The sequence below is a fragment of the Kogia breviceps genome, chromosome 4 (assembly GCF_026419965.1).
Source record: "Kogia breviceps isolate mKogBre1 chromosome 4, mKogBre1 haplotype 1, whole genome shotgun sequence".
NCBI classification, from domain to species: Eukaryota; Metazoa; Chordata; class Mammalia; order Artiodactyla; family Physeteridae; genus Kogia; species Kogia breviceps.
Genome location: NC_081313.1, coordinates 22,550,066 through 22,574,722, shown reverse-complemented (window position 1 = coordinate 22,574,722; position 24,657 = coordinate 22,550,066). Strand labels below are relative to the sequence as shown.

The 24,657-nt window shown below is 35.6% G+C and overlaps 1 pseudogene; it reads left to right on the top strand.

The window, feature by feature from the left end:
* Window positions 1-1,873: 1,873 nt before the first annotated feature.
* On the top strand, window positions 1,874-4,132 carry LOC131755647 (elongin-A-like; annotated as a pseudogene).
* The last annotated feature ends 20,525 nt before the right edge of the window (window positions 4,133-24,657 follow it).

Below are 24,657 nucleotides of genomic sequence, written 5' to 3'. Positions count from 1 at the left end.
TTTATTATTCATGTGGATGAAAAATTTAAAAGTCTAACATTAACCTTTTAATTATTTTTGAGATATTTGTAGGTTAATATGCAGTTGCAAGAATAATAGAGAACAATCACAATATACCCTTTAGTAATTTCCTCCCAGTAGTGATATTTTACAAAATTATAGTCCAATATCACAAACTGGATATTGACATTGAAAAATTCTGGATACTGAACATTTCCACCACTACGAGGATCCTTCATGTTTCCCTATTTTAGCCAGATCCACTTTCTTCCAAGCTTCCTCACCCTTTACGCCTGTCTTTAATCCCTGGCAACAAGGATTTTATTCTCTGTTTCTATAATTGTGTCAACTCAATGGAATATGTGCGTAACCTTACAGTGTTGACTGTTTTCACTTAGTATATTTTTGTAGTATGACAAAATGTAGCTGTATGACAAGATTCATACAGCTAGTCACATATATCAGGACTCTTTTCCTTTTTATTGCTTAGTAATATTCCATGGTCTTTATGACAACATCTACTTTTAAAAAACAATTATTTTCCTCTCTAATCAACTCAAGCAACCATTGTTAATACACAGTCTTTTTCATACTTTTACCAACTCTGAAATCTTGTTTTAATATGCTTCCATGTCATCATTGTCCCCTATTCATCAACTTTATCCCATCTGTTCTTTTATAGAAACTTCACTTGTATTTCAAATTCTAGTCTCACAAAATTTATTTTGCTCAATGGCAATTTTCATTCTCCTAGGGTCATGAATTTGCCTATTCAACTAGCTTTCCGCACTTCAGATGACTTTTTCCAGGCACACTCGTTTTTCCTGCCCTGCTCAGCATCCGAAGCCTGCTCACTACTGCCTCTAGGCACATCCCTGAGTAAAGTCCTTAACTTGACTCAGTTTACAATCCTTGCACATTTTTGTGCCAGTTGTTTACATTCCCCAGAGAAACAATTCCAAGCATTCACTGATTTCTGCTACACTTATCAAATGATATTGCCCCCAATTTTCTCAGTGAAAATGATGTTCATCATGTCTGTCAAATTCCTGTGAAATACCCTGAAAATGTAAATAGCATACAATCCAATCTTGTGTTCTCTCTCCAACTGTCACCTCTAGAAACTTATATCAACCCTTTCTCACTTTGCTAGTGCTTTCCTTTCTTTTAATTCTGTCTCTCCTTTTAATTATTGTGGTCAGAATTAAACTTCCAAATCTACATTAGTAAGTGATAACGCAATTATTCAAAGTCATCTCCAAGAGACAGAATGTCACCTGCTGGGTTGGATTTGAGTGAAATCTAATTGATTGTATTAATAAATATCAGTAAGGGGTGAAAACCAGAAGTTTAGAAAGGGTGGTTACCCCTGGAGAAGAGTAAAAGGAGATGATCAAGCATAATCATTAGCAATATCCAACCAAGAACTGCCAAGTATTCTAACCCACCCGTAAGGCCATCTGACTACTTTAAGGCCTTCTGATTATGACTTGAGGACTCAAATATGTGGAAGCAAAGAGGAAATGCAACACACATGCTGACAACAAAAGATGTCTTATTCATGTAACCCATATCTTTTATGGGTTTAGAATTATCTGTTAGTTCTAAATTAACAGATTAGAATTCTGTACCTTTATGAATCAGTCTCCGAATTCTATTCAGTGTGATATCACTACGAAGAGAATCCTGCCTTAGCAGATTGACAAAGTCTTACTCTTGAATTTTCTACTGTAAGACATCAGCCCTGGAAGTTTTGTAATTTTACGAAAGAATATCACTAGATACATGTAAAGAGCTATACGTCTTTAATTTTTCACTAATGTCTGAGTCTTTCACGTGAACTTCTTCAAACACTTAGCTGAGTCCCGGCGAGGAGGCTGCGCCAGTGCCAGCGATGGCGGCGGAGTCGGCCCTCCAAGTTGTGGAGAAGCTGCAGGCGCGCCTGGCCGCGAACCCGGACCCGAAGAAGCTATGGAAATAGCTGGAGAAACTCTCCACCTGAGACCGGGGCCGGCAAAACGGTAACTAGCTTGCGAAAACAGGAGCAATGTCGGAGGCTTTGCCAAGGACCTAGTGGCCCAGTGCGAGACGCTGGTTCGTGTGCCACGACATACGGAGCCTGCTGAACAGGACTCTGAGAAGAGCAATTCTCAAAAGCGCCCCAGGGATGCCGTTGAGGAGGAGAAGGAGGTAGAGGGGGACCACCCAGGAAGCTGGGAAGCCTCCCGTCGCCAGTCGTGTAGTCCTGATAACAGACACAAGAAACACAGGCAACTCTCAGAGCTTGAGGGGCCTCACAAAGGATCTCACAGTCATGGGAGGAGAGGCGAGAGGTAGAGGCACCACAGCGTTTCTCCAGTTTACTCTTCAGACCACGAATCTTCCGATTACGGCCAGGTTCAGTCCTCACTGTCACCCGCCAGCCCTCATCAGGTGTCTGCGGACCATTACACATGCCTGGAGGAGGACCACGAGCCCTTTGCTTCCCACCAGAAGGCTGGCAAAGGCCACAGGAATGCCTTTCAGGACAGACTGGGGGTCAGGCAAGAACGACACCTGGGTGAAGCCCAAGGAAAAGAGGTCGTGAGTCAGAGCAAGGAGCACAGATCTTCCCATAAAGAAAAACGTCCGGGGAATTCCAAAGGAGATGAGAAGTCTTCTTTGAGCGGAGAAAAAATCACACAAGGCCATCTCCAAAGAGGAAAGTCGGCGGAGGCCACCCGCAGGGGACAGTGCAAAGGAGAAACCGCCCTCTAGTGGTGTCAAGAAAGAGAAGGGAAAAGAGGGCAGCTTTACCCCCCTTGGAGGTGGCATCAGACAACCACCTTAAAAAACCAAAATATGGAGACCCAGAGAAAACCAAATCGGACAAAAACAAGCAGAGTCTAGAAAGCTTAGACATAGGCAAGGGGGCGGGAGACCTGTGGCCCAAGGCAAAAGGGAAGGTTTCCAACAACCTAAAGACTCAAGAAGGAAACGTAACACCTTCTCATTCAGATAGAAAGTCAGTGGGCTCCTCCTTAAAGCTGAGGAGGCAGATATGGATGATGCGTTCGAGCAGCCCACCATGTCTTTTGACTCATACCTCAACTATGACCAGCCCCGGAAGAAGAAGAAGATTGTGAAAACTTCAACCACGACTCCTGGAGAAAAAGGATTTTAAAATGATTCAAAAAGCACGAGAAAAAACTTGGACTCAGTTCAGAAACTACCTAAGGTGAACGAAAACAAGGCAGAGAAGCTTCCGCCAGCTGGATCCCATTCAGCCCAGCTGAAAAAGGTCCCCAGCGATGTGCCGCCACTGTCACCGGACCTTCCATCCCCTGTGATTCAGGCCAATTACCGCCCACTTCCTTCCCTTGAATCGGTGTCTGCCTCCCAACCAAAGCGAAAAGCACTCTCCTCAGCCCAGGAAGAGGAAGACGCTGGATTCCCCGCGCGAAGAATGAATTCCAAGATGCAGGTCTATTCGGGCTCCAAGCGTGCCTCTCTCCCCAAATGATGACCTTGCACGAGAAGTGCATCCGGTGCTTAAAAACAACATTGACTCAATCTCTGAAGTGGGAGGCCTCCCATATTCTGTTCCTGAACCCGTCTGGAGAGGTGTACACCTGATCAGTCATATCGCAGAGAGGAATACAATCACGTGTTAACTGAAGAAACGGATCAATTCTGGAAAGTTCATTGTCACCGAGACCTTAAGGATGAAAGGCCAGAAGAGTATGAGTCGTGGCGGGAGATGGACCTGCGGCTTCACGATGCCCGAGAGCAGCGGCTGCGAGTCCTCATAACGAATATCCAACCTGCGCACTCCAATAAGCCCGAAGGCCCACAGGCAGAAGTGGTCCTTGTCAACTCTGTGGCCAAGCCACCTCGTGATGTTCCAAGGAGGCAGGAGAAGTTTGGAACAGGAGGAGCAGCGGTGCCTGAGGAAATCGCATCAAGCCGGCGGCGGCAACAGCTTTAACGCAGCCCCGAGGAGCCGGCCTGCGAAGGCCCGAGTACCAGCAGCGCCCACTTGGCACCCGCGGTCAGCAGCACCGTTTCCTGTGACCCTAGGAAACCGACTGTGACGCAGATTGCCCCAGTGATGGCCAAGACGAGTAAAGCTTTCAAGAACAGACTCTCCTGACCATCAGCTGAGGCCTTCGCTTGGAAATGAAATTTGCGGGGAGGAGATGTGAAGCCTCACGATCACTGAGGATTTTAAGGTCAACTGTCCCTTTGTTGTTAATTACCTTCTTTGTAAACTATAAGACATAGTTTTAATTAATAAATATTGCCCCCAGATTGTATTTATAGTACCCCCAGGGTTTTTTTGTTTTGTTTTTGGGTTTTTTTGTTTGTTTGTTTGTTTTCCGGTCCTCTACCACACACTTAGCCTTTTATTTTTAGGGATCTTTGTTAGACAAAAGCCTATTGAAAGCCTTTCCCCTGTCCCAGTTCATCTCTCCTGAGTAGACTCTGGCCCAGAGAGAGGACTGGGTGTCCCCAGAGCCTGTGTGGCACGTGCTGCATGTAGAGTGAGGAATTCCATGTCTAAATTAAAAAAAAAAAAAACACCAAAAAACCCCAAAACAAAACACTTAGCTACGCTTGCTCCTATGGTTAAAGTCATACCCTACTTCCTTGAAAAAACAGAAGCCATCAGAAATGTACTGCGTTAAACTCTTGCACCTCCAGGAAACTTATGTATGCCGAACTCTACCTTTGTCTCCTGTATCAAAGGAAAAAATATCAAACTCCCATCCAAATGTGTAGCTGTCACCATCAGTCTTCCGCAAAGAAGGTCCTTCAGATTCCCTTTACCTTTATGTGTTCTTGTCCCAGCCTCCATACGCTTTGCTCCTAACAAGGGCTTCTGAAAGCCCTTGGACTACTAGAAATGCTTTCCCCGTGAGTTTATATAGCCTTAGGGTATGCTTAGCCAAGGATTTACTGATACAAGAGAATGAAAAGCCCAGCTCTCCTTCCTGGAGTCAGAAAAAATTCTTATTGTCCTTTTTATTCTAGAAGCTCCTGCAGAATTAGGATAGCTCTGGGACTGCACTTGAAATCACAACTTTGACTTCTCCCCTTTTGCTTCTTTTCCTCCCTTATATGTTTCCCCAATAAATCACTTGCACATAAATATGTATCATATGTTCCACTTCTAGGGAATCTCACCTAAGACAAAGCTATTTAAACCACTACCTGAATTTGGTATGATATCCCCTCTTCATTCTGTAAGAAATTAATCTATCTCCTATTAGGCTTATTGCAATAGTATTTCTCTTTCTCTGACTTTTTTTCTTTGATCCATCTAGTATCCTGCTCTTATTATTATCCTTCTTTTTCCTTCATATTTAAAATTCTGGGAAGAATAGTCTGTGCTTGTTTCTCCAGCTTATCACCTCTTCTTCACTTTCAACCCATTGAAATTTAGGTTGTGTCTTCCTTACTTCATTAAAATTATTTTACTAATATTAGCTAAAGCCTCCTACTTGACAACTCATAAGATTTTTTTTTTCAATGTACCACACTTTTACCCATTTTTGATGTTAATGATACAAGTATCTTCATTCATGCATTTATTCAATAAATATTAAGATCTCTATGGACTACATAACATGCCAGGCAATAGAAAATAATAATAATATAAACAGTGTGCTATACAAGCAAATAATAAACAAACATAACCTAATCTGTTGGGATAAGGGAAGTTTGTTTGAAAGACATGAGACGTTTGCTGAGGAAATTATCTGTGGCATCTTTCTCCCACCTATAAACTCAGGTTGAGACCATAATCTACCTAAACAGGAAAGTAAAATTTGGAGTAGATATAATTAACTTCACCTAAGTCCAAGTGCAAATCAATCAGTGTTTTGGAGAGTGAAAATCTCATTTTGTAATACTCTAAACTTTTACCTTGACTGTGAGAAATGACCACTTTTCCCTATTAAGTGCCCAATCTTACTACATTTTTATTTTTTCCTTTCCCCAAGAATGCCACTAGCTCTATCATGTCTTCCTTGAAATCCAGATACGCAGATAATCTACGTGCCCTAAATACTTTTTACAGCAGCTCTGCACAGGTCCCAGTTTCTTAGCATGTCTTCCCAATGCTGTTTCTTTTATCTACCATAGCAATTGAGTAAAAAGGAATCCTATGACAGTTGAGTTAAAATACTAGGTCAGTTTAAAACCTATGGATATCTACTATTAAAGCATACTGACTGAGGCTAAATGTCTTCTCTGAAATGCCAGAACTGGGGAATGCAAATATTAAGCACAGAGAAACATTTGATTAAAATGCCCACCAATGCAGGTTAAAATGCCCACCAATGCAGCCTAGGGCGGGATAGGGAAAATCTATTCTTGAATTGATAAGTAAATGGTAGAAGTCATTAAATGGAAAGCATTGTGGAAAGACAATTTTATTTAAATTGTGGCATCTATGTAAAGTAATAGCTTTGAAAAACAGAAAATTCTTCAGTTGGTAATAGTGGCAGGCTAAAAGAGAGGGGTGACCCTAACTCGGCTTGTGAGTCAAGAATAATATAGGGCATTGGAAACTGTCAGATGAAAAAGAGATACCCATATTGTATGAGAACCAAAAAGAGAAACTGTGCTTAAACTTATCTAAGCATGTCCTAAAGGGAAAAAAGTTTCTATATTCCACCTTAACCTTCTAAAATCCAGATGAATATGTCTTCAGTGCTGGGGCAATAGCCTATTACCTTACATGGTATGGACCCAAGGTTCATTTCCTAAGCGAGGGATTCTAACAGTGAATTATGCAAAATCAAGTCTCCATCAACTTTGGGTTCCAAGACCACACACACTTTTAGAACTTCAAGAAGTTAAATTTATATTGTTCACTCTTGTATTTACAAATGCTTATTCAAACTTACTATTTTCAAGGAAATGTGGTAAATGCTATAAACATTATGAGTATATAATACAACTTCCTTATAACAATTGTTAATATTAGGTGCATTGAATTGCTGTGTGTTCTACTGATGTGGCCTTGAAAGGTCCCAGGAGGATAACATCTGCTCAATTTGCAAATCACTAGCATTTTAAAAATTATTATTTGTTTTATATGTGTGAGAAAATCTAAGGAAGATATTACTAACAAATGTCTATAGAGCATAATAAATATGGAAAACGTATAATCTCAGAAGTACTTTTAATCTTCGTGTTTAAGACCAGAGGTTAAAAAAGTCAAAAACATTGAATTATTTTCTTTCACGTCTGACTGTTAAAGAAAAAAAAATCCTAGAAACAGTTCTCAAATTCACACAATAGTGCCTTTGCAAACTCTTTATAAAGTGTGAGATAGGGCTTCCCTGGTGGCGCAGTGGTTGAGAGTCCGCCTGCCGATACAGAGGACGTGGGTTTGTGCCCCAGTTCGGGAAGATCCCACGTGCCGCGGAGCGGCTGGGCCCGTGAGCAATGGCCGCTGAGCCTGCGCGTCCGGAGCCTGTGCTTCGCGACGGGAGAGGCCACAACGGTAGGAGGCCCGCGTTCCGAAAAAAAAAAAAAAAAAAAAAAAAAAAGTGTGAAATATTATTAATACTAACTTTGATGGTGGCAAATTTTAAAAAATATATTATGCATGATATGGCAATTGTGTATGTTTTTATGGTCTGGTGTTATTTAGAGTTTGCATGAAAATACAATGTTTACATTTTATAATATTAATCTAGGAAAACCATAAAATGTAATACCTATTTACAGCATAATGTACATAATTCATAATATAGATGAGCACTGAATGGACTTATTTTTATTATTTCAAACAGAATGGATTTTAAGAGGCAACATACAAATTTTGGATCATGAAAAGAAAATATGAAAACCTTTGGACAAGCTGTTAGCTAACATTTGAAAACCAAATTAAGCAGGTTTACAATATAGTGCAGCAGATGGGGAAAATGTGATCACCCTGGAAATACATTTTCTTTATTTATCAGTTTAACTTAGGTCTGTTCATGTGCCTCTCATAAAATAAGATTTTGTCCCCATAATATGTTTCATATTACTAAGAAATAATATTCTTTCAAATATTTTCTGATTATATCTGATCTAAGGTAAGGATAAGGAAATGTTAATATAAGATAAACATATATAATGTTGTCTATTTTAGGTAGGTATGAAATACGTGTGCAAAAAAATGACACACTAAAAAAATATTGCATTAGTTGTACTATCATAGACTTTGCCCTCAAATATATGTGGCTCTGATTGGAAGCGAGGCAAAATTTATGGAAGCAGGTGTTATTAGCTCATTTAAAAAAGTGAAGTGGCACTTTTTAAAGGAATCAGAGGTGGTAGATATATGAAGGATATAGACATAGGAGAGCTAAACTAAGTCAGTAAATTGAGATAAATAAAGAAATGTATAAGCAACTCTCCCAGATAGTGTATTCTATAAAATATCCTAAAGTGAGGGCTTCCCTGGTGGCGCAGTGATTGAGAGTCCGCCTGCCGATGCAGGGGACGCGGGTTCGTGCCCCGGTCCGGGAAGATCCCACGTGCCGCCCATGGCCGCTGAGCCTGCGCATCTGGAGCCTGTGCTCCGCAACGGGAGAGGCCACAACAGTGAGAGGCCCGCGTACCGCCAAAAAAAAAAAAAAAAAAAATCCTAAAATGAAATACTCTTTCTGAAGTAATACTTATTTGGGATAAACATAATGTTGACAAATTCTTCACTGAATAAATCTGAAATGTATAAATGAAGAGATACAATGAAAAGAAACTGAAAATGTTAATTGCAATAAATCTAGAAAAGGTACTTAATGTAGCAGAGGAAGAGAACAAAATATTCAATTACGGATCACAGATTTATTCGAACATAAAGGTGAAATGTGGAAACAATGACATTTGAATACTAAAATCTTCTTCCTCTCAATTTTTATTTTCATTTAGCTGAAGGACATAGTAGTAGAATGAATGAAATAGCAGATTCTGTAGTGAAGATAGCATTTGTCAACCTGTTGAAATGGGTAACAGCAACTGGAAGATACCATACTATACCATACTATCTACAGACAGCAAAATGACAATATTGATAGATGCAAACACTTAAATTGCCTTGGATTCTAATTTTAAAGTTCCTTTAAGGACATACATAGAATGGCTACAGATGCATCTCTTATGAAATATATAAACTTATCAGGACTAGCAGTTGAAGAATGATTTCCTGAGTATATTGATAGTCAAAGTTTTCGGTGTCGAGCCAGCATCAATACTACCTGGGAGCTTATTAGAAATGTGGAATATGGACCCTACCCTAGGCCTAAAAAGTCTGCATTTGAACAATATCTCTAGGTGATTTATATGCAAATTACAATTTGAAAGTGTTGATCTAGTACATATAAATTATGTTTGGCAGATGAAGATGTCGTAAATGCTTTCTAGAGTTACATTTACAGTGACAGAAGAAAAAAGCCACCTAATTCAGAATAAATGCAAACAAAAACAATTTTAGCATTTTAACTCTGAAGTATTCGTACCATTTTACTGGGGAAAAAAAGTCAGATTCTTATTATAATGTGGATTACCCAAATTGCCTTTTGTAATTTATCTAGAACTTGAAACTTAATATGAAATGATCTGAGGTTCCATTCAAAATTCCAAAACTTAACAAACATAGGAAATATAGCAATATCTAAGCAGTTTCCCTAAATTTTGAATAGGCCTAAGATAAAGGAGGCTGTGATTCTGTGACTAAAATACAAGTTTTTCTTGGAAATAGCAAATGCAAGATGACATAGAAATGGTATTTTATGGAAATTCTACCTGATCAAGGAAGGACATTGAATTAATTACACCTGTATAGTGGATATTAAGAGATTTCCTTTCCTTTGCTTTCTACGTTAAGGTATTGTGCATTCCCTTTGCCAAAGAAATAATGGAGTAGATCAGAGTTTATAAAATGTGTTTCATACTGTATATCTTTTCCTATTTAACAAATATAAAAAATGAATTTTTGTGTATGTAATCTAACACGAAGTTATGTTAAAAAGTGTATAGCTTTGGGCTTCCCTGGTGGTGCAGTGGTTGGGAGTCCGCCGGCCGATGCAGGCGACACGGGTTCGTGCCCCGGTCCGGGAAGATCCCACATGCCGCGGAGCGGCTGGGCCCGTGAGCCATGGCCGCTGGGCCTGCGCGTCCGGAGCCTGTTCTCCACAACGGGAGAGGCCACAGCAGTGAGAGGCCCGCGTACCGCAAAAAAAAAAAAAAAAAAGTGTATAGCTTTGAAAGACTCAAAAAGGTTTTTACTCTTACTAAAATGTTTTGTGTCAAATTACATAGTATAAAGACTAAGTTCTTGAAAAACCAAACCTTGAAATAAAGAAACCAAACAGATCTTGAAATAAAGGGCTAGCACTTAATAATGAAATCATTAAGAAGTTAATATAAAATATTTGATAATAATGGAATATATCCCTTTATTTTTCAAAGGAGCAAGTTACACTAAGATCCCATTTTTAATAAAAATGAATGGAATAAACACAGTGAAAATAAAACATGAAAGGAAACACAGAGGAAAATTTACAGTGGTTATTTTGTGGGGCTATTATTACTTGTATTTTATTCATACTCCTCTGCTTTCGATATTCTCTTCAATAAATGTATATAGTACATTGTTAATGAGAAAAATTTCTAAAATAATAAACTATTTACATTGGTATCTGACAAAATGTTAGCATCTTAAAGAAAGTTACTTTGATATTAGAAAGCTTAACCAATAAACAGGGTCCAAAAATGTATGCATATGATAATTTTATGATGTACTATATATTTCCTCCTCCCATTAGAATATAAACTTTGCAAAGCTGAAAAAATATATTATGCAAATTAATTAAAGCATCCATAAGGAATACATTAGGACACATTTTATGTGAAATATTTCATCTTCCTATGGAAACAGATGTCAGGTAAAGGTAAAATGTGTGTCTAATACTCTAGGGTGTTTATACAAAATTCTCCTCTTTTTTATCTGAATTGTATTGTCCAATTCTGGTGGAAGTTTGGATAAATTTCTATTTAACTGATATGACAACTGACATTACTAAATAAAATATAAATTATATTACAATATACTCCTTATTTTTACAATAGCATATTTGAATGAACACAAAGGCTTCTATTTGTTCTTTAACGGTTCTAAAGACCAATGAAATAACTATATTTGCAAAGATTGATTGGACCCTGCAATTTACTCTAAATGCATCAAAATCCTCTCTCCAGTTTCTGAATGATTTAATACCTTGCATATATACAATTTGGGGACTGTTTCTTTCTAGTATTGATATAGGAAAGTAAGTTTTTAACATAACACTAAAAATCTGCTTTTTTTTTTACCTGAAAGTTAAAACAATGCTTCAGAGAATATCTGTGCTATTATACCACCTGTACTTCTAAAATACTTTGGTAGAAACTCATTACTGACAATTTAACATAATATTTGCAACTGAATTAAGCTATCATAAGTCATGATTACATACAACTCTAAATCATTCTTTCTCTCAAATAAACACATTTTTCACTTATGGATTTTTTTTATTGAATATAACTGATAATAAGATTGTGTATTCACTTAAAAAGACTGACAGTTTGTATTGACTTAATATCCTAACAATTATTATATTATACATTAATTACACCTAAACGCCCCAAATGTTTTAAAACACTCATGTCACTAAACTGTATTATAAGAAAAAATGAAAAATGGACCACAACATTGAGTTTTGAATAATTTCATTTAAACAGCATTATTTTTGCTACTACAGGAAAATTTAATTCACAAAAGGGAAAACCAAGCAACATTAATGTTGACTTTTAAATGGTATTCATAAGTTTGCAGAACGTTGGATTTCACATCGAAGTACCTTAACCAGGAGGCAAAAGTTTCACTGTTATTTGTTTATGTGTATAAACAGATATAGTCATTTCCCAGCAACATATGAATTTATTAATATACACAACATTTGTTCTACAGAGTGTTAGAGCTATGTATACTTAATAATTGTAACAGAAAACCATAAAAGCACTGATTTAGAGGCTATTTCTTTCTCCATCTAATCAAGAATGGTCAATTAATGAAAAATTTCAAATAGTGTTTTACAAGTTAAATTATATTATTTAATAATTTAAAATTATATTTACACAGAGCATTCATGCCTTTATTGTAATAATTTATACAACTGATTATTTTACTCATAATAACTTTCTCAATAATTATTCAAAATGGTAATTCTGGCATTCCTAATTTTTGTCCCTATTTTGATTTCACTCATTGAAGGAATGAATTTTCTCAGTCAACTAGTGTTAAAATGTAAAAATGAACTTTATTACAAGCAGATGTTTATTTTATAACAGAAATATTTAAATTAGTGAATTGCATGGAGTTCTTTAATGGAAAGTGTTAACTTTATTGAGGAAAATTTAGGTGCCGAATGGTTATTACTGTGAATAAGTTTTGCATGTATGTCTGTCTACCTGTCTTTTATTTTTATTGCATCATTAGTTTTAATTGCTTTAATTATATCAAGTTAAAACATTTGCATATTATCCTTGTGTATAGGTATATATTTTACCAAGCAAGTACTTTGAATTACAGACATCTATAATATACAGTGTGTGAATAATTTTGAAATAGATTTACATATTTATTTATGGAATTGTATTGGGATCACTGGGATAATTTCCCAAAATAGAACAACTAATTTCTGTAAGGGTATTAAGAAGACAGCTGTCATATAATGTTTCCCAAGTAGTTTTCCAAGTATGTAAACAATATCCTGTAATGAACACTCAGATTAGCATATCAGATGAAAGAGTGGAAATTCATCCTAAACAACTTCTTAAGACATTATGAAAAATTAAAGAAACAAAGATTCTTTTTTCCTTGTCACATATGACTGTGATCTTTCAGTCTAAAGTTTGAGGTTGTATTTGCTGGTTTAATCACCTTCTGAAATGTTGAATCTCATGCAACGTCTTCCAATAAATTTGGAATACATGTGAAACAACATTGTGATACTAAATGAATAAGAGAAGAATGGAAACAGTCTTTTAATGAAAGTGACTGTCCAGGGGGAAAAAAATATCTAAAGAATGAGTTTATGTAGTAGTCTATGAGATTGTTTTATTTATCTTTCTTTTAAATATTACAAAAACTATAAATATATAAAACTTTACTTCTTTTGGAATTTCATATATATTACATATATACATACAAAATATATAACTATACTTTATATACACAAAAATATATATACTTTGTATATATACTAGTAAGGTTTATATGTTTTACATGTATTCACTATATATTATATAAATATTCTTCTAAGTCTATACATTGTATACACATACATGTAATATATATATGTAATACATGTATATGTATATGTATATACACACTTTGAAGTATACATTAGGGAGAGCTTTGGGATCAGTGCTGTTGAGAAGTAAGGTAGCCATTCACTATCACTGATAAAGGATGAACTACTGACTGCTTCAGTTTATCCAGGAACAAATATCATATATTAAGGTAACCATGCAGCAAGAGTGCAAGCAGATCAGTTGAATACAGCTAGGAAGTTTGTACACTATACTCATAATCTCAGCAGAGGGGAAAGTGAGTGCTAAAATTCCTCTTAGTAATCATGACACCTAGACTGATGTTGCCTTAATGAAAAAAAGAGTGATAATTCATAATTTGTTTACTCAAAAGAGACTCATGAGTGTGTATGAAGGTGATAATGGGACTTAGCACAGAAAAGCCACCCTCATTCCAGTTCTTGCATAAGCTAATCACTGTGTAGGAGTTAGAGTATTAGTCCGTGCTCCAACTTCAAATATGAGAGAACTATTCTAATAAAAACTAAGCACGTAGTAAGAAGAACCATGGAGAGTCTATCTTTGTGTGTGTTTCCATACTTTGCATATGTTATTATCTCTAACTACAATGAAAAACCAATCAAACCAAAGCACTGAATAAGAAAAAAAAATCATACTTTTGAGATTAACCACTATTAAACTTGAAGACATGTACAAAACCATTTATAATAAAATTTACAATAGAATAATAAAATAAAATAATAAAAATTTTACAAATCTGACTGTGCAATAGTAAAAGATGGGGAAAATGCAAAATAAAATGCTCAGAGTAAAATGGGAATAATATATTTGGGTGAGTTTTTGAAAGACACTGCAAAGTCTAAATGGAAGCAATAAAACAAGGCTGCAGAAAGATATAGATCTCTGATCAATTTTATATAGCAACCTAAATGGGAAAAGAATTTGAAAAAGAATGGACATGTGTATATGTATAACTGAATCACTTTGCTGTACCCCTGACTATCACAACATTGTTAATTAACTATAATCCAAAATAAAATAAAAAGTTTAAAAAGTAAACTAAAAAGGAAAGAAATAGAGAAATGGAACAATGAGAGAAAACTTGGCAAACATGGATAAAAATACAGATATAAAGACAAATACAGTATTTGTCTTTCTTTGTTTGACTTATTTCACTTAGCATCGTGTCCTCCAAGTCCATCCATGTTACTGCAAATGACAACATTTTGTTCTTTTTTTTATGGTTGAGTTCTACCTCCCACTTTTTAATCTTGGTTAAGAATGCAAAAATACGGAGCCTGTGCTCTGCAATGGGGGAGGCCACAACAGTGAGAGGCCCGGATACCACAAAAAAAAAAAGAATGCAAAAATATAAAACCTAGAAGAGATACTGAAAAAATTACATAATGTAAAGTGTACACTAATGACAGGTAATAAATAATGCAGTGCTAATAATAATAATAACAACAACAACATGAAAGGCTAAAGATTTGGCCAGTGTTCCTAAAAAATTTGTTCCACAATGTGTGCTGGTGTGTGATAAAGCCATAAACCAAATGGACATCTACAATTTTACTATTTTCACTCTCCTACTTGTTTTTCTGACAATGAAAAACAAGGCATTATGTAGTACAATGTGCAATTATCATTTTACTTCTCCAATGCCACAATCAAACTGCTTGACCTATGTTTTCTTTTCTTTTGCTTCTGAGTACAAAGCCAGTATATAAGCTATAATAAAATATCCTACCTATTGAAGCCTTAATGCTTCTATGGAAATAAACATACTTAAAGAAAATAACTGAAAAATGTTCAAGACATGTCACTATTTTGGACAAGAAGACTCAATACTGTAAAGACATGAATTTTCCCAAAAAGAATTTATAAATGTGGCACAATTGCCATATCAATATTCTAATGGGTTTATCAATTTTTCTCATTTGGCAACATTATTGTAATGCTAAGTTGGAAGAATAGCAAAGAAACTACAGATAAGGTAAGAGGAGAAAGTAGGGGAAGAAAGGAAGGAGGTAGAAGAAGAAAAAAAGAAGAGAGAGAAGGAGGGAGGAAATATTGAATAAGAGGTAGTAACACTCTCATGTTACACTATCACATATTAAACTACCGTTATAATTAATACATTTTTAAATTAAAACATTTAAAAGTAGAAATACATTTAAAATTATAACTATATACTTAAATCAGTTAATTACTGTAATAAAATATTGAAACCCAAGACATACCAGTGTCTACCACTAAAATATATATAGAGTATATATTTATCTATATATATATATTAGTGGAAGTATAAATGCCTATTTAATATTTGAAATGCAATGGAAAATATATAACATAATAGTAATTTACAGTCTTTTGACATACAAATTAATTTTAATTTGGTCTATACAGTAAAAAACAATAAAGACCCATAAATCCAAAAGTATCTAATATAAAGGAAAACATAAGTAAAATACAATTAATTTTATGTTTTTTTGTTTTTGCGGTACGTGGGCCTCTCACTGTTGTGGCCTCTCCCATTGCGGAGCACAGGCTCCGGACGCTGAGGCTCAGTGGCCATGGCTCACGGGCCCAGCCGCTCCGCGGCATGTGGGATCTTCCCGGACCGAGGCACGAACCCGTGTCCCCTGCATCGGCTGGCGGAATCTCAACCACTGCGCCACCAGGGAAGCCTACATTTTTTTTTTTTTTAACTATCAATTTTCGCTCACAAGATCTGTGGCCAAGTGACTCAAATAGAAATCATATATATATATACATATGTATAAAGTTATACATGTATATATACACATATATGTTTAAGTGCATATGTGCCCATTGTTTAAGTGTATATGTACACATATATATGATTTCTATTATATATGTAATATATATGTGTACTCATGTTTCATGCATTAATACAAACACTAGGAGGAATGATATTGTTTGCATTTCTACAGCTATGTCAATACTCATACCAGGTAGAACATGATTGATTTTGGGAAAGTTCTGAGGACTTAGAAATAAAATAACGTCATTTAGAAAATCAGTGAATATGTCATTAAATATAGAAATTATGCACTCAAAAAGTCCTAAAGATAAATCATAAAAATCAAGTAATATTTCTCCAATATATTTGGGAGGGAGAAAATAATAGAGTTACTCCAATGCTTTATTAAAGTTATCATTAGTATTATTTATCATTAGTATTCATTTAGTTATTTCACTAGTGTTACATCATTTAGTGTTATTGTGGTATTTATGATATTAAAATATTATAAATTAGCTTCTTAATTGAAATTAATATTTCTAACCACATTTTTGTAACTTTACTGCTCTATATAAATATCAATCATTTGGATAGACTTCGGTATAGGTATAGGTGTAGGTAAAGACATAGAAGATAACCAGCATTTACAATTTGGTTGTTATGTGTAATTCACAGATAGTATTAGAAGAGCTGTTGATTTAATTTAGTTTAGATTAATTCAGTAATTTACTATCTTGTAAATAGGCAAAAGTTTAATAAATCTAGAAATTATAATTCAGGTAAATATCCATAATCCAAAGGTATAGAACAAATAAATGAACATGCTAGTATCAATTCAACAGTCTGTATCTTTTTTTATATATGTTTATTTATTTATTTTTGGCTACATTGAGTCTTCGTTGCTGCATGCGGGCTTTCTCTTGTTGCAAGGGCTTCTCACTGCGATAGCTTCTCTTGTTGGGGAGCATGGGCTCTAGGCACGTGGGCTTCAGTAGTTGTGGCAGTAGTTGTGGCTTGCGGGCTCTAGAGCACAGGCTTAGTAGTTGTGGCACACGGGCTTGGTTGCTCCGTGGCATGTAGGATCTTCCCGGACCAGGGCTCGAACCTGTGTCTCCTGCATTGGCAGGCGTATTCTTTTTTTTTTTTTTTTTTTTTTGTGGTACGCGGGCCTCTCACTGTTGTGGCCTCTCCTCCCGTTGCGGAACACAGGCTCTGGACGTGCAGGCTCAGCAGCCATGGCTCACGGGCCCAGCCGCTCCACAGCATGTGGGATCTTCCCGGATCGGGGCACGAACCCGTGTCCCCTGCATTGGCAGGCAGACTCTCAACCACTGCGCCACCAGAGAAGCCCAGCAGGTGTATTCTTTTTTATTTGTCTATAAACATCTTTTTTTTTTTTTTTTTAACAATTTTATTGGAGTATCACTGCTTTACAATGTTGTGTTAGTTTCTGCTGTATAACAAAGTGAATCGGCTATATGTATACATATATGCCCACATCTCCTCCCTCTTGTGTCTCCCTCCAACCCTCCCTATCCCACCTGTGCCACCAGGGAAGTCCCAGTCTGCATCTATTAATAAAGTGTTCATAGGAAAAATGATATAAAATGTTTATTTTATGTAACTATGTAATAAAAAGTTTTAAAGGAATACATTATTAGCAAGTGAAAAGTAAGAGAAGATAAGTGTAACTCACTACATGTAAGATTGTCAAAATCATTATATCAGTCAGTGACTGTATGATAAATTTATTGTAAATCAGGTATGTGAGTTCAATATTTAAAAATATTTTCTACTAAATTATTCTATAGCAATAAAATATGAACTTGAGCATCAAGAATAATAGCAAAAATATGATTACAATAGAAAATTACTTATAACTTCAGAAGGACTATCCACAGAATACATATATTTAGTTATCTAACAGATAATGCTGTATAGGTCAGTATATGCTATTCGCTGATCTACTAAAAGATTTTTAAGAATCTTCTAAACATTAACATTTTGGAAAAATGAAAAGATGGGAACAGAAAAACCTCAAAATTATTACTAAGGAAAATCCATTTCAAAAACATTTCTCCACTGATGGTACACCATAACATGAAGCAGAAAAGAAAGAGCCAAAGTAAAAATTGAATGCTTAGTATTTATTGAAAACCAACCACTCAGAATACATCTAAATAATGAAAGGCATTGAACTAATCTTACTGGCTGCGATAAAAATTAAAACTAATGGTGATAATAATTTTTATTATTTTAAATGACTGACTTGGCATCATGTAACATTTGCCACAAAATCTAAGACATTGGTGCTTTAAAGAACTTCAGTATTTTTTAAATGAAATTCTGTGTATAAAAATGAAAACTGATCTTCATTAAAATCCTATCCACCAAGGCCCTAGAAGTTCTTGGTAACTCATTTGGCTGCTGAAAATTTCAATTCCCAAGATCATCCAAGCAAAGCAGATGCCAGATGCTTCCACAGCAACAGGACCAAATGCCCTATGTGGTTAGATATAAAATGTGATATTTAGTGAGGAAAAGTCATTTTTCTTTTCTTTTTCTATAAGAAAAAGAACCAAAAATAGTCATAGAAACAGAGAGGATTTCACTATATGCATTATCCAAATAAAGTTAGTGCCAAACTTCTTAAATCACACACAGTTTAAAGAACACAGCCTATCTGCTTTGAAGCAAATTTTTACATTATCATACACTTTAATTTGGTACATGGTGGCAGGCAAATTATTTTTAAAATTTAATTTAGAAGAAATTCATAGGAATTTAGAAGTAGAAGAGACCTTAGAAAACATTTAGGTCAAATCATTCACTACATGGATGAGAATAGAGTCAGTAAAATTAATTAAGTCAATTCTAAAAGTGGCAAGATTAACCATTAATGGTAAAAAATAATTCATTGGTAAAAAATAATTATGTAGTTATTGTAGATCTTTTGGATATACAAAAAGTGTATCTTACTGCATTTTAAAGAACTGTTCAAACGAAGCATTATACCCTTCCTTCAAGGGTATAAGACATTAAATGCCAATTTAATTTATGTACTACTTATATGCATAAAAGTATAATATTATGAATACCGAAAAGTGTTTTAAAAACAAGCTTCAGTATGATACACTGGTAAGATTCAATATTCTTAATATATTATATATATCACATCCTCCACCTAGCTTGTTCTGGTTATGTTAAATAATGTAACTTTATCATGTTTATCCATGCCCTAGATCATTATTAATACACATGCATCGATATGAAAGAGCACTTATAGGTGAATTAACAATTTGTGCATATCTTAAAGACTTACATAAGTAGAACCAGTGAAAAGCATTTTTTTCAAATAAAAGATCTTTAAAAAAGGGATGAAAAAATTATGCATGAAATTTTGTATTAGAACAAGAAAGAACAGCCAAGTCAGAGAATACCATTTCCAAAGAATTTTCCATAGAACTCAGTTGAGGGAGCTGTTAACATAGAAGAGCAGAACAAAGTATTTCTAGGTCAATAGTTATCCTTATTTCCAACACAAAACCCACAGGATCATAGTGCACCTTAGATTTTTAATGGTTCTGATGAGCCCTACAGTAAAGAGGGCTAAAGACACAAAGAAAGAACCAAAATGAGATGGGTAGGAAAGGTGGAGATGTGGTACAGTTAAAATCCACACACGTGGGGAGGTGATCCACATGCCCAGGTAGGCGACCCTTCAGCAGGAGGATAATAAAAGTGGCAGAGGTTCTCCCCAAGGAGTAAGGAGTCTGAACCCCACATCAGGCTCCCCAGCCTGGGGGTCCTGCACCAGGAAGATGAGCCCAAGAACATCTGGCTTTAAAGACCAGCAGGACTGGTGTCAGAAGAGCAGAGGGGCTGTAGGAAACAGAAACTCTACTCTTAAGGGCTTGAGCTAAATCTCACACGCTCTAAGTCCTAGTGCAGAGGTAGTAATTTGAAAGGAGCCTGGGTCAGACCTACCTGTTGATCTTGGAGAGCCTCTGGAGAGGCAGGAGGCAACTGGGATTCCCCCTGGGAAAACAGATGATGGCAGTAGCCATTTCTAGGAACTCATTCTACCATGAGGACATTGGTGCTGGCAAACGCCATACTGGAGATCTCCCTGTAGCCTATTAGTGCAGGCACTTACCCAACCACCAGCTGAAAGTGTTTTCTCTAAGATCAGGACGCCCACTCTCACCACTTTTAGACAACATAGTAGTGAATGTCCAAGTTACAGCAATCAGTCAAGAAAAAAATAAATAAATAAAAGGCATCCAAATTGGAAAGGAAGAAGTAAAACTGTCACTGTTTGCAGATGACATGATACTATATACAGAAAATCCTAAAAATGCCACCAAAAAACTATTAGAACTTAATGAATTTGGTAAAGTTGCAGAATACAAAATCAATATATAAAAATCTGTTTCATTTCTATCAGAAGAAAAATTACTGAAACAATCCCATTTACAATTGCATGACAATGAATAAAATACCTAGAAATAAATCTAACTAAGCAGGTAAAAGACTTGTACTGGAAAAATAAGACACTTATGAAAAGACACTGTGATGACACAAACAAATGGAAAGATATACTGTGCCTACAGATTGAAAGAATTAATATTTTTAATAGAATAATACTCCCCTAACCAATCTATAAATTCCATGCAATCTGTATCAAAACACCAAGGGCATTTTTCACAGGACCAGAACAGATAATTCTAAAACTTGTATGGAAACATAAAAGACCCTGAGTAGCCACAACAATCTTGATAAAGAAGAACAAAACTGGAAGTATCACACTCCCTGATAACCATACTACAAACCATACTACAAAGCTACAGTTAAAAAAAAAAATAGCATAGTATTGGCACAAAAACTGACACAAGGATCAATGGAACAGAATAGAGAACTCAGAAATAAACCCACACTTTTATGGTCAATTCATCTATTGCCAAAAAAGGCAAGAATATACAGTGGGGAAAAGACAGCCTCTTCAATACATAGTTTTGGGAAAACTGGCCACTACATGCAAAAGAATCAAACTGGGATACTTTTTTACACCATACACACACACATACAAAACCCTCAAACTGGATTAAAGACTTAAAGGTAAGACGTGAAACCATAAAGCTCCTAGAAGAAAACATAGGCGTTGCACTCTTTGACATGGGTCTCAGGAACATTTTTTGGATATGTCCCTCGGGCAAAGGAAACAAAAGCAAAAATAAACAAATGGGACTGTATCAACTAAAAATGTTTGCTCAGCAAAGTAAACTATCAACAAAATGGAAAAGCAGACTACTGAATAGGAGAAGGTATTTGCAAATTACAATCTGACAAGGGGTTAATATCTAAAATATACAAAGAACTCATACAACTCAACTTAAAAAAACCCAAAAACCTGATTAAGAATGAGCAGAGGACCCAAATAGATATTTTTCCAAAGAAGTCATACAGATGGCCAACAGGCACACAAAAAGATGCTCAACTTCTGTAATCATCAGGGAAATGCAAATTCAAACCTCAATGTGATATCACTTCACACCTGTCAGAATGGCTGTTATCAAAAAGACAAGACATAACAAGTGTTCCTTGTTCTGGCCTGCAAGTCTCATTCCTGCACAGAATTTGATCCAGAGTCTCCCAACCACCATCCCTACTCCCCACACACACCTGGCTTAGCCCCTGTTGACAGTGCTGGTGCATTGTGACTCTGAGATGGGTGGGGGAGGGAGGCGAGGCATCCATGGAAGTTGGGGTTTGCTTGATAGGTGACGTGAGTCAGACTTCTCACAGACAAGCCTGGGATGAGGTGCCTCAGGCACCCAGGGCCCTCAGGTATCACTCATCCCAGGACTCCCCTGCCTGGCCCCGTAGAAATCCTGTGAGATCTGGCTTCTGGGAAGAGTGTGGGTCAACAGCTGATCCTAAGGGCTGTTTCCATGATTCTCTGTGTTTCCCCTGACACTTAGTGCATCACAGACCATCCTCTCCCTGACCCTCCATCAGGACTCACACTTAATCACAAAGAAAAAAGAGAAAAAAAAAATTACGCAGCCGAACACCATCTACCTTGGACCTCCAAAGATTCAGGCACATCCCACATACAAAATAAAATCAATATATATTCATCCCTTCCAAACACCCTCTGGTGTCTTGGGGAGGAGTTTCCAGGAAGTAAGTTTCACGGGTTATTGAATTCTCCCTCTGAAAAGTTACCCCTGTGATAGAACTCATCTAATTAGAAAAGGCAGTACAGAATTCATCCGTGACTATAGCTGATGTAATCAGTGACACTACTTCAGCCCAGGAAGACATTCTGGTTGGCGGAGAACATGTTCTACATAGTCTCAGGTTCCACATTGTGGAGAATATATTCTACAGGATATCAGTTTCCACATGAGTATTTGTTTTAGGCTTTCAGGTAGATTATTAAATACCTTTCGTATTTACTTTGTTAGCACACCTTATTCCCTTTATCACACTGATTTGTGTCCATTTTATTTTGCTGTGTGTCTCATTAGACTATGCCCCCTTTGAAATGAGATCTTGTGTTCAATTCTGTATTTCCATTAGCATGGTGTAATGTGTTGTAATATATGCTTTCAGGAAATTGTTAAATAAATGTTTGTAAAAATACTTCTGTGGAATATTTTAATTGAAGCTTTAACAGCTCATTCAGGGCTTTTACTAAAGAGTAGGCAGTTGGGAGTCCACGGAAGACTTTTCGAGGAGGGCAGTTATGTAGTCATATGTGCAATTTAGTAAGACTAATTTGAGAGAGGTTTTTATAGTGCGTTGAAGCAAGACATGCGTGAGGCAATTACTTCTGTGGGGACAGTGTTACAAAAGTCCAAATGGTATATGTAGTAGGGTTAATCCTAGATGGCTGCTAGCCATTATAGAAAAGAAGTAAGACATCACATGGAAATATGCTATGAAAACTAGAGGGAAGAGAATCTAAAAATTCAATAATGATGTGATGGAAGGGAAGCAAGTGCTTATTTATTAAAAAAAAAAAAAGAAAGTAGACCATTAATTATGTCATTTATACCTTACAACTAAAGTTTAGTATTCACAGCACACAGAAAATTCATGAATTAAAAATGGTTACCTATTTATTTTATGTTGATGGAAAAACATGCTTAAATCATTTAATTTAAAAAATATTTTTGCATAAACTCATACAAATAGAATCTGCATTTGCAAAATTTTTGAAATTTTATATATAACAAAATTATTAACAAGAAAATATTCTTCATTCTTAATCAATAGCCAAAGTATTAGTGCTATGGAAGTTTAAAGAAATAACATTATCATTGTACTCTCTGATATAAAGGTATAAATCTAATTATAATTCATATAGCAGATGGCTATTTAAATAGTATATGGGTTTTAGCTATGTTCTAATAATTTCCTATAAATGTAATATTTACCAACTCTTTTTTTCCATAAAAATTGAATTTATACATTCACTAGACGTAATACCCTATAAGGAAAATATTATTAGAAAGGCTATTTTTTCTGTTTGTATTATAGTAAATGTTCTTAAAGGAGTTCATGGCTCTCTCCTTGAAACTGGCTTTGAATTATCTATAAACTTTTGGAAATCATATGCATGAGTGTGAGTATGCATGAATATGTGAATCTTTATACTGATAATATTCTTAATTTTCATTATAATTTTAAACATCCAAAACATGAAAGTTAGGAATCTTTATATTATAGAAATGGGTTCATAAAACTAAATATTAGAATTTAAAAACTGTTTATCATGTATCTAGTCTATTTTAGTCCATGTTCTAAGATACAAATTTCACCAAGTGTGGATATAATCATGAATTGTAAACAGGCAGGGTCACACCACCTATATACAAGGATACTGATTCAAATGAAACATAAGGTAAAAGTTATTATTAATACCCAGGCAAACTGTTCATAAAAATCTATACATATAAGAGGACTATAAATTTTTGTAATACACAGTGTATTTTAGAGCAGCTTTATGTTCACAGTAAAATTGAGCAAAATGTACAGAGATGAAAACTTTTTGGTATTTACTAAAGAAGTGATCTGAGAGAAGGTGGGAATTAAGTAGACATAAATGTCTAAATTCATATTTGCATTCAACATTGACAGATTCTATATAGCTTTATTAGAACTGGCTCACCTTGGCTATCAAGAGGCTACTTCTAAATTCTTCTAAGAATTTTGCAAGTTGGGCATTAAACACAGGTTTTATTAAAATTTTATATAAAAACAAGTGAATAAAAATATATTAAAACAAAGGCAAAGTACAACCCATTGCTTTTTAATTATTTTATTAAATTTTGCTATTATCTATGCTATAAAGATTATTTTTGTCTACTGTACCTCTATGGTGGAATGACTCTATAATATGGTACTACTGTTAATTCCTTCTCATATCTGTGTTCAGCAACATGACACAAGCAGTTTTATGGGTTCAACTGTCTCTCCCCATAATTCATAGATTGAAGTCCTAACACCAGGTACCTCAGAATGTG